The sequence below is a fragment of the Ranitomeya imitator genome, chromosome 10 (assembly GCF_032444005.1).
Source record: "Ranitomeya imitator isolate aRanImi1 chromosome 10, aRanImi1.pri, whole genome shotgun sequence".
Taxonomy (NCBI): domain Eukaryota; kingdom Metazoa; phylum Chordata; class Amphibia; order Anura; family Dendrobatidae; genus Ranitomeya; species Ranitomeya imitator.
The window spans coordinates 101,350,194-101,362,482 of NC_091291.1; positions in this window are offsets into that span (position 1 = coordinate 101,350,194).

Sequence of the window (12,289 nt, forward strand, 5' to 3'; positions counted from 1 at the left end):
CCTGGTTTTTTGACATCACGAGGTTGGTGGACATGGAGGGCAGGTAGCCAGTCTCGGGTACACTGCCGGAGTTGACAACGAATCCCTGAGGCTGATGGAGTCAGCGAGCTTGGGGGTAGTCCAGAATGAATGTGTGGCAGAACAGAAGAGGAGTTGTACAAAGGAGGAAGGAGGTCTGAATTGCTGTGCCCTATCCCACCAGTATACACCTGATAAACTTGGACTGTTTAGTAAAAGTTTGACTATTACAAAGAACCTGGTGTCCCATGCATTGTGTACAACATCTCCTGAGTATGGAAGCCTGGAGGTAGGGGAAGCCTGCGGCCTACATGTGAGTGCGATGCACCCCACACCCTACAGCACACTGGGACTTGGACACCCCTCGTCTGTAAAGTGCCAGAGCACAATCGGACAGCAGATCTGCAACCCTTTACACACCCTCCTATTAGAAGTTCTGTTATGCCCCTTTTTAGTCGACAACAAAAATGTTTCACATGATTAGAGATGCAGCAGAAGTCGTCACCCAGCATTTTCATACTCCTGATTAGCAAATCTGCCTTATAGCACAGTCATTCATTACCAGATCTCATATCACTGAATAGCTGGCTTTTGGAATCCCCAGTGATCAGCTGCAATCTGAGCAGGAACCTGGCAGAAAGTGTTCAATTTTCCTGCAGCGCCTCCAGAGGGGAACTAAAGCATTACATGAGGTTTAAAATCAATGGACTGCTGGGTCCCTTTCAGAGTGGCTCTTTGTCAATGCTCTCACTGAGGGGCCTAAATGTAGGCCCCATTCTATTAACAATTCTTAGTTAAGGTATTTTAATAAATCAAACATACCCTTGAAATCCCTAGGTAAGGTTTTGTACAGCTTTATAAGTATCTTTTTCTTCGGGAATAATCCAGAATACTGTCAGAATTCCTGATATGTATTACTAGAATTTGGTGCATTCCTATATTTAGTCTTTTCAGAGAAGGCATGAGGATAATCTTATCACCTTTCGCAGCAGATTTATACTTTTCAGATCTACTTGGGGAAAATATATTAACCAAAGCCAAACAATTTTCCACCCCAAGGATTTCAAAAGTATTTTTTGACATATTTTGTCAACAATGGAAAAAATGAACCTATTTTCAATTCACAATTTATGAAGGTTTCCAAGTTTAACCCCTTAAGAGCACAGACAATTTTCGTTTTTGCGCTTTCCTCTTTTTCCCCCCTTCTTCCAAAAGCGGCAACTTTTTTATTTTTCTGTTGACATAGTCACATAAGGATTTGTTCATTGAGGAACCAGATTGTTTCAAATTACACCATTAACTTTGATGTACTGAAAATCAGGAAGAAAAAAATCCAACGTGTGATAAAATGGTGAAAACAGAAAGCCGACGAGATTTCCCAGGTGAAGTCGCTTCAGAAAAAAGCTGATGTGATGTGATGGGTATAGAAAGCATTGGAAGCTGCCCGAAAAATGAGCATGTCACTTCTATTGGCTTTTTCAGGGTTTCTGAACACTGAAGTGATTAATAGAAGTGATATAAGACAGAAGATGTCCACAGCAATGTCCCTGTTCATTAATTGCAGGGCTTTCACTGTGTCTTTTCAGCTGGATTGCAGGTGGAATCTGCATGAAATAGGCGCTGTGCGCATGTAAGAGGGTGAACTGTAGTCCCACTGAGAGGGCACTAGGACCCTGTGGTTTTTGCCTGTTGCAGCAGAAGACAGACAGTGCAAAACTCCCAGAGACAATGTGTGCTGGGGGGTGGGGTCCAGTGTCTCGTGTGTGAAGTGAAACTAGGAAGTGAGAGCTGAGAGAGAAAAGGCGGGAAGCAAAGGAGAAGCTGCTGTGAGATCTTAAAAAAAGAGACTGTGTGTGGATTTACTGCAAGTGTTTTTGGAGGAAAATAAGCTTTTGAGAGACTTTTTGTTGCTAACGTTCCCCTGGAGAAGAGCTAACCTTTTGTTTAACTCTGTGAGAGACTTGTGTTGCTAACGTTTCCTGGAGAAGAGCTAACCCTTTATCTAAGAAAAGACTGAGACTTTACTAAGAACCCAGTACGAATTTGGAAGTCTGTGGATTCCCTGTGCACTGAGTGGAGAAACAAGTCTGGACAGACGGCTGATACAGAGACGGACGGATTGTCGTGGAAGCATTCCTAGGAGCTACAGAAGCAGAGACAACATCGTGAGACCACTAACTAAGTCCCCGGCGTTTGGGCTCGGCATCGGCCGACAAGACAAGAGGAGCTTGCTGTAACTTATTGGCGCTGAAGATATGGACTGGCTACAGCCTGTGCGGATTCCTGCCTGAGAGGAAATCTATCTCAGGATACGGTACCATAGTTATAGATACCCGGGTATCTCTGCTCAGAGTGTTAAGTTGTTACTTTAGAGGTGTATCTTATATTAGAGTTGTGTAAGTTATACTCAATGTGCCATTCCAGGGGCTCCCTTAATAACACTACATTCAATTTACACTTGTTCCTGTTTTTAGTTGCCTGTTAGGTAAATTTCTTACTAGTCTGTTGTAGTATACAGTTCTCAGGAGACCTTGGAGTGGCACAGTGATTTCAGCTGCTGCTGAGCTAGTGTATCTTTGGGGTGCATCTGCCTTAATATTCTCCATATTACCTTGATTATTTTGCCTTTGAGTAAATACCGTTGGAGATTTCTGCCTTGGTCTTGGTTTGTGACTTACTGGATCATATTCGGACCTCTGGTCATTACATTTTTGGCGTAGTCGGCAGGATCCAGTGTTTGTCATGGACGAGGGCGAGGATGGAAATGACCCCGCTGTATCCGCATCCTCCTCGGGGGTTGGGGTTCCCCTGGCAGCCGTGGCGACCCCGGGAGGGTATGTGCCTGTAGGGGCTTTACTTCAGCACATGCCGAAATACGATGGGCGCAATATGGATTGGCAATATGCAAGATTGGGCTGAGAGAATCCGGAGTATTCTGCGCATGTGTAATTTGACCCCCGCGTTACGCGCTGAGCTGGCATTAAATGCACTGGAGGGTGATATTAGGCGTATGGTGATGGTGCGCCCAGAATCAGAGAGGGATACATTAGAAAAGATTTTGGAACTGTTAGAGGGGAGTTTGGGGGGCCAAGCGCGTGTGGCCCAGCTTCGGTCCCTATTCTTTAATCGTCCCCAGAGAGAGTGTGAGTCCCTGATGCAGTACTCTAATATTTTGCAAGAGATGTTGAATGAGATGCAGCGACTAGACCCGGGGGCCATGGGGGCGTTCCGGGAGGTAGACCGCTTGCTCCGGGACCAATTCATCACCGGTTTAGCCAATAGACTTCTCCGGGACAAACTGTTGGAAATGGCCCGGGTTGCACCAGAGTTATCTTTCTGGCAGATTTACCGAGCTGCAGTGGAAAGGGAAGAGAAATCAGCCTATGTTCCCGAGGGGTCAGTGAACAGTGCCCAGCTGGAGGAAGGTGGGTCATCAGGGTCGGGGGGAGAGGGGCTGGTAAGCGTGGTACAAGCTTTACGTGCTGAGGTGAAGGAGTTGAAGCTGAAATTGTCTCAACTGACAGTTGATCCCGCCTCTACCCCCTCACGGGAACCTCCTGCCCCACCCCCTGGAACGGTGACCCCGCAAATGGCCAGGTCGTCCTATCAGAATGAGTCAAGCCCTCGCCCACGAGGAACAATCACCTGCTGGAAGTGTGGCCGCCAGGGACACATCTCGTGTTACTGCCGGGCGCTTACAGCCCCAGAAACCACGTCGCCGGCTTTAAACTTCCGGCCGCTGCCATGAGAGGGCAAGCAGCAGCGGCCCCACCCACACAAAGCCCTCGACGGAATGAACAAGATTTGTTTGCATGTAGTCCAGTGATAGAAGCAGAGTTTGAAGGGCGGAAGATGAGGTGCTTGGTTGACACGGGATCCGAATGTACTATAATGCCTCTAGAAGTATATGAGAGATACTTCAGTCGACTAGTGATTCCAGAGGATGGCCGAGTGCTACGACTGACCGCCGCAAATAATGGTCAATTGTCAGTCAAAGGGATCGTGTGGATGCAACTAAAAATGTTTGGTCAAGAGCTGGGGCAGAAAGGGGTAGTACTGGTGGATCACTCCCCTAGAAGAGGGATGGAAGTGACGCTCGGAATGAACGTGCTGCGAGATTTGAATCACCAGATGTATGCCAGTGAAGGACCCCGATACTGGGCCCGTGCGACAAGACACCGACCCACACAGAGAATTCTACACCGTCTAGTGCTGAGTTGCGACTTGCTGAAAAGTACGGTCCCAGGTGGCCGGGTGGGCCGGGTCCAAGTGACTTCGAGGGCCCCGATCCTGCTGGGACCCAGACAAGAGGAACTCTTAATGCTGCCTGTGGGAGCTGCACAGAGATTGAATGGGCTTGAAGTGCTACTTGAGCCCGCCCGAGAGGGTTCCTCATTTGCCAAGGTACATGTGGCCCGGTCTTTGGCGATTGTGAAGAATGAACGAGTGCCGGTCCGATGCATCAATGTTTTAGATGAAGCTGTTGCAATTCCCGCTGGGACCATACTGGCTGAACTGTTCGTGCCGGCAGAGAAGGTGCCGGAAAATGCAGGGTTCGAATTGCGACCAGACCAACAGTCATCCTGGACATTCGCGGTCGAGGTAGGCCGGACTGAACCTCCTACGGAGGAATGGAATGTTCATGTGATCATGGAGCAGATGGGAGTGGATCGGGAGAAGCTGACCCCCGTGCAGTTGGAGCAGTTGGAGAGAGTTTTGTGGGAACATCAAGAGACCTTTTCCCGACATGGAGAGGACTTCGGGTGTACCCAGACGATTGAGCATGAGATTCCAACGGGGGATACTCCACCCATTAGAGAAAGATATCGTCAAATTCCTCCGGCGCTCTATCAAGAGGTGAAGAGCATGGTGGCCAGTATGCTGGACAACCAAGTGATCCGAGAGAGCCGGAGTCCCTGGGCGGCCCCTGTAGTTTTGGTCCGCAAGAAGGATGGGACACTCCGATTTTGTGTGGACTATCGGAAATTGAATGCCCACACCGTACGGGACGCATATCCTTTACCCCGTATTGAAGAATCCCTGTCGGCCCTGGGTCGGGCCAAGTATTTCTCAACGTTGGATTTGGCAAGCGGGTACTGGCAGGTCCCAATGGCTGAAAAAGATCGGGCCAAGACGGCGTTTGTCTTGCCAATGGGGCTCTTTGAGTTCAACCGGATGCCCTTTGGCCTCGCTACCGCCCCGGGAACCTTCCAACGCCTGATGGAACATTGCTTGGGCGATCTAAATTTTGAATCAGTCCTGATATATCTAGACGACATTGTGGTGTTCGGAACCTCATTTGAAGATCATCTGGAGAAGCTGCGTCAAGTTCTCCGGCGGCTCAAGAGCTACGGCCTGAAAATATAGCCACAAAAATGTCAACTGTTACGAAACCAGATTGAATATTTGGGGCATCTGGTGACCCCGGATGGGGTACTACCTTTAGCCAGTAAGATTAAGGCGGTACAAGAGTGGCCACCTCCTTGTGACCTGCGAGAAGTGCGGGCCTTCCTGGGCCTAGCAGGATACTATCGGCGGTTTGTGCCTAAATTCTCACAAGTGGTGAGTCCCTTGAATGAACTTTTGAGAGGGACAGCGCTGGGTCCTCGAAATCGCCCCATTCCATGGGGGCCCCTACAGAAAAAGGCATTTGATGGAGTGAAAACCGCCCTAACGAGTGCCCCATTGCTGGCCTACGCCCGGTTTGACACCCCTTTTTTGTTGTATACCGATGGTAGTCTTCATGGGTTGGGGGCAGTACTAGCACAGGTGCAGGACGGCCGAGAACGAGTGATTTCTTATGGCAGCAGATCTTTAAGAGACTCCGAGCGAAATCCGGCTAACTACAGCTCATTCCGGCTGGAATTGCTGGCCCTGGTGTGGGCAATGACAGAACGCTTCGCCGAGTATCTAACAGGAGCTGAGGTGCTAGTCATGACAGATAACAACCCGCTAGCTCACTTAGAGAATGCAAAACTGGGGGCGTTGGAGCAGCGGTGGGTCGCCAGACTGGCCAAGTTCAATTACCGCATTAAATTTCGCTCTGGTCGAGAGAACGGCAATGCAGATGCATTGTCAAGAGTGCCCCTTGGGTCATCCGGGGAAGATGTTGACGAACAACTTGAGGATACTGAAACTCCAGCTTTGGGGCAAATACCTATCTTTCAAAGTGTGGTACACTCAAGTGGGGTGGCCACCGGGATGCCCTGTGTCCTGGGTAAAACACCCTCAGATTGGACAAGAGTCCAGGATGAGTGTCCGGACGTTGCACTTGTGCGCCGTTGGGTACAAAACAAGGCCTGGCCCAGTGCAGAGGACAAGGCTCAGTTGTCCATGGAAGGAATGAAACTCCTTCGACAATGGGATAAATTGTGTGTGGAACAAGGTCTTTTGTATCGTAAGGTGTACCTGCCATCGGAGCTGCAGCATTGGTACCAACTGATAATTCCTGTGGGGATGGGGCCAGTGGTCGCTCGTGAGGCGCATGAGAAGGGGGCCCATTTTGGAAGTGAAAAGACACTTCAGTGGTTGCAGCGAGTCCTCTACTGCCCTGAGTTGGGAGGGATGGTGGCCGACGCGTGTCGGCAGTGCCGAATTTGTGGGCTCAACAAAAGCTCTGAGCAGCGGGCTCCCACACAGTCTATTAAGACTTCAGCTCCACTGGAACTACTCATGATTGACTACGTGTTGATAGGGTACTCTACGTCAGGGTACTCCTATTGCCTGGTGATGACAGATCACTTTACCAAGTATGCTGTAGCGGTGCCGACAAGAGATCAGACGGCCAAGTCGGCGGCTGAGGCAGTGTGCCGACATTTCTTCCAAGTGTTCGGGTGTCCGCAGAGAATACATTCAGATCAAGGGGCCTGCTTTCAGGGGACGCTGATGAAAGAGTTGCACCAGCTCTATGGTATCGAGCAGTCGAGAACAACGCCTTACCACCCTCAGGGTAACGGGGCGTGTGAGCGTTTTAATCGGACCCTGTTGCAAATGTTGAGGTCCTAAGAGAGTCAGCAACAGACATGCTGGCCTGAGTATCTCCCCGAATTGATGTGGGCTTACAATAACAGGGTGCACAGTACTACTGGTTACTCACCACACATGTTGATGTTTGGTAGACCTGGCCGAGACATTGAGGATTTGAACATGCCAGATCCCTCCTCCGCCCCCCTTCGGACTGCATCCGAGTGGGTACGAGAGCATCGGCGGCGGTTGAGGGTGGTGCTTCAGGTGGTGGGCGACCACCTTCGCCAGGTGGTCCATAAGGACACGCGACCTGTACAAACAGAGCTGTTCTCTCCGGGAGACAGAGTGTTGGTGAGGACAAAACGACGGTCAGGAAAGCTGAGTGACCGATGGGAGGCGATACCGTATCTGATAAAAAAACAGGTGAACCCTGAGATTCCAGTGTACGAGGTCGAACCGGTGGGGACAGGGGGGCCAACCCGTAATTTACATCGTAACATGTTACAGCGGTGCTGGTTTGAAGATTCGGCGCCTACCCCCCTAGAGCCAGAGGCCATGTTTCAAGGGGCGGAAGCTCTGAATGATCTTGAGTTTGATGGTGTGCTTACTCCTGCGCCTGCTTATTTGCCCCCTGTGACCGATCTGGCCTCGGGTGATGAGAATGTTGGGGATATGGAGGATGTTGTTGAGGAGAGTGCATCAGGTCAACTGCTTGGTCCTGACGCTGTATCACAGGACACGGTAAGGAAACACGGCACTCAGTAGATATGAGGGTTGGCGGTGCTCAAGTAGGGTGTCCACCCCATATATTAAAGATGAATGAAACTTGGCACTCAATTTTTGAGAAGAAAAGCTTCTTAGTTTATTGATGCATCCAGACCAACAAAACCGCTAAACGTTTTCGGTCCACACCGGACCTTCGTCAGAGCGTTTCTTAGACATTGACTGGATGAGGAAGCTAATGAGCGTCAGCCAGAGCACGGGATATAGGAGCTGCAGTCTGCTGCAGGATCACAAAGGAAGGTGAAGCGCCAGAGGAGAGGCACAAAGCCTGGAGGGAGTAACGGCGCTGGATCCTGAGCGCTAGTAGTGCAGAGCAGAGGAGAGCGACGCTCTCCTCTGCTCTGCACTACTAGCGCTCAGGATCCAGCGCCGTTACTCCCTCCAGGCTTTGTGCCTCTCCTCTGGCGCTTCACCTTCCTTTGTGATCCTGCAGCAGACTGCAGCTCCTATATCCCGTGCTCTGGCTGACGCTCATTAGCTTCCTCATCCAGTCAATGTCTAAGAAACGCTCTGACGAAGGTCCGGTGTGGACCGAAAACGTTTAGCGGTTTTGTTGGTCTGGATGCATCAATAAACTAAGAAGCTTTTCTTCTCAAAAATTGAGTGCCAAGTTTCATTCATCTTCAGCTGTATCACAGGACATCGAGCCGCAGGAGGAGACAACTCCACTTACGCCCACTAACACGACCACGGAAGAGACTCTAGCTCCCTCTAAGGTCGCACCTGTTGATGTAGGACTCAGGAGAACTACACGATCTACGGCAGGAATACCGCCTCAGTGATATGCTCAAGATGAAATTGAGTGGGGAGGTATGTCGAGGACGCCAACCTCTAGTGGGTTGGCATGTAAGAGGGTGAACTGTAGTCCCACTGAGAGGGCACTAGGACCCTGTGGTTTTTGCCTGTTGCAGCAGAAGACAGACAGTGCAAAACTCCCAGAGACAATGTGTGCTGGGGGGTGGGGTCCAGTGTCTCGTGTGTGAAGTGAAACTAGGAAGTGAGAGCTGAGAGAGAAAAGGCGGGAAGCAAAGGAGAAGCTGCTGTGAGATCTTACAAAAAGAGACTGTGTGTGGATTTACTGCAAGTGTTTTTGGAGGAAAATAAGCTTTTGAGAGACTTTTTGTTGCTGACGTTCCCCTGGAGAAGAGCTAACCTTTTGTTTAACTCTGTGAGAGACTTGTGTTGCTAACGTTTCCTGGAGAAGAGCTAACCCTTTATCTAAGAAAAGACTGAGACTTTACTAAGAACCCAGTACGAATTTTGAAGTCTGTGGATTCCCTGTGCATTGAGTGGAGAAACAAGTCTGGACAGACGGCTGATACAGAGACGGACGGATTGTCGTGGAAGCATTCCTAGGAGCTACAGAAGCAGAGACAACATCGTGAGACCACTAACTAAGTCCCCGGCGTTTGGGCTCGGCATCGGCCGACAAGACAAGAGGAGCTTGCTGTAACTTATTGGCGCTGAAGATATGGACTGGCTACAGCCTGTGCGGATTCCTGCCTGAGAGGAAATCTATCTCAGGATACGGTACCATAGTTATAGATACCCGGGTATCTCTGCTCAGAGTGTTAAGTTGTTACTTTAGAGGTGTATCTTATATTAGAGTTGTGTAAGTTATACTCAATGTGCCATTCCAGGGGCTCCCTTAATAACACTACATTCAATTTACACTTGTTCCTGTTTTTAGTTGCCTGTTAGGTAAATTTCTTACTAGTCTGTTGTAGTATACAGTTCTCAGGAGACCTTGGAGTGGCACAGTGATTTCAGCTGCTGCTGAGCTAGTGTATCTTTGGGGTGCATCTGCCTTAATATTCTCCATATTACCTTGATTATTTTGCCTTTGAGTAAATACCTTTGGAGATTTCTGCCTTGGTCTTGGTTTGTGACTCACTGGATCATATTCGGACCTCTGGTCATTACACGCACATAGCCTTGTATAATTTTTCTTTGAAATTATTTTTTGACTTAAACAATGCTGATTTTGTAAAAATAAATAAATAAAGGAAGTATTAATTTGAGATGCTTATGGCAAACAATGGGTCACCAAGCAGATCTTTAGGAGCAAAAAAGAGAACCTATCACCTGAAAAAGTTAATAGCGTTGTGAACCTGTCCAGTGCTGGCATTTGGAGCCATGCTGTAGCGAGGAAGTAAACTTTAGTCACCCTGGCAGAATACAGGTTTCAGTCAAAGGAGCGGCGCTGGCACCTCTCTGTGTATAGAGAGTGGCGGCAGTAACCGCGCCCGTGGCATTGAATGACAACCATCTCTAATGCTGAGCCCCTGTCAGTCAGTGCTGGGGGTGTGGTTAGTGGTTACGGCTCTCCATGCACAGAGCGATGACTGCACCATTCCTATGACTGGAACCCAAATGTTACCAGGGGAGAATAAAGTTGGTTTAAGTGCTGGAGCCAGGCAGTTCTCACACAGCGAACGGAGATGTCAGTTAGGTGACCGGGGTTCAGCTTTGAACTCCGGCAACCTTTCTCATGTCAGCATAAAAAAGTAGAAAAAACGCAATAGCACTCACCAATCAGTGACAATTCAAACGTCCTTTATTGGAGCATATAGCAAAACATCTTCGCGGTTCAAGGGAGGGAGTGAGAGAGGGAGTGCGACAGGCAAGACGACGACGGCCATTTCGCGCTAATACCGAGCGCTTCCACGGACTTGACCCGTGGAAGCGCTCGGTATTAGCGCGAAACGGCAGTCGTCGTCTTGCCTGTCGCACTCCCTCTCTCACTCCCTCCCTTGAACCGCGAAGATGTTTTGCTATATGCTCCAATAAAGGACGTTTGAATTGCCACTGATTGGTGAGTGCTATTGCGTTTTTTCTCCTTTTTTATTTATATGGACACTTTGTTTCACGCAAGCACCGCCTTTCATCTGACCGGACTACCTATTGTTGGGAAACTCTCCACATCGAGTTATTAATCTCTGGAAAGTCAAGCTGTGCGGCTTACTTTTTTTCTTTTCTTGGTTTTCTCATGTCAGCGCTACACACTGCAGGAGCGTACTCACGCTCCTGTCTCAGCTTGTTCTGGCTGGCTTGCTGAGCGGTCGCATCATGCCACCACTCAACAAACCACCCAGATGTAGCAGAGCTGGAGTTCTTCGTGGGACAGCATCACATAGGGATTCTCGGCGGACAGGTGAGGAATATGTTGGTTTATTATTTTTTATTTTGCCGTAATAAATAGGGAAAAAGAGGGACGGGGTGTGTTTATTTAAAATAAAGGAGTCTGTGTCTTTCAGCTAAAAACATTTTATTTTGGCTGTGTGTTTTTATACAATATGACTATGGGGTTAGTAATGGAGGCTAATACAAAGCTGATATCAAGCCCAATACTAATACCCCACTTGCCACCACACTAGGGTGAGTGGGAAGAGTGAGGCTAAGTGCCAGATTTGGTACATCTTATGGATGCACCATTCTGGGGTGGCTGAGGGATGATGTTATTAGTCTGGGAGGGGGAAATATCTATGGCCCCTTCCTGGCCTATTAATATCAGCCTGCAGCTGTCTGACTAGCCTTTGGTAGTTTGTTTGTTATTAATTAAAGGGGGTTCCTTACATCATTTTTAGGGGGGGTGCCTCCCATTTTAATAACCAGTAAAGGCTAAGTATACAGCTGTAAGCTGATATTAATATCCTAGAAAGCTCCAGGTTTATCACCCCTTCCCGGACTATAAACAAAACCCCCAGCTGTCGACTTTCCCTCAACTGGTTAAGAAAAAGTAGGTGGACCCCGTGCCATTTTTCTCTTTAATTTATTCAATTATTAGTTATATATATGAAGATTAAACTACACAAGCTCTGCACTAATTATATATTTACTAATGACATATTTTTCTCTATTCTTTGTATATATCTATTCTATCTGTTCTATTTTGATGGTTCACGCTGTGAATTTACTGTGCTCGGCTGATGAAATGTCGGGTTCTAGGAGATGGGTGCTAAAAAAATCGGACGACACTTGTATGGTCCGAGTGAGAATCTTTTTCTTGCACCCATTGACTTGCATTAGTGAGTCTGGTCCGATATGCGCGGCCACTCTCAGCATGCTTCGATTTAATTCTTGCACCCATTGACTTGCATTGGCGAGTCTTGTCCAATACACACGGCCACTCGCAGCATGCAGTCCGATCCTAGCTGAGAAAAAAAATTGCAGATTTGCACTGAATCATTGACTAGCATTAGTCAGCGTGCAATCCGATTTTTTATTGGATTGCACTAATCCGTTTTTAACGTAGATGAGTGTGAGCCCTTTAACACAGCCTCGTCCAAGTATGGAGAGTCATAAACAAATAATATTTTCCTTATATCTGAAAAATAAAAGCTTCTAAATAGCGTTTTGTATTTTCTAAGAATATATTTAGCTTGCCTCTGTTTTACCTATTAACATAAATAGCAGGTCTGGTCTTTTAAGGATCCATGTGAATTATGCTATGTCTCTAATCTTTATATAGACAGAAAAGCATAAATTAATATTACCAAACAGTCTATAATTATCAGGCGCA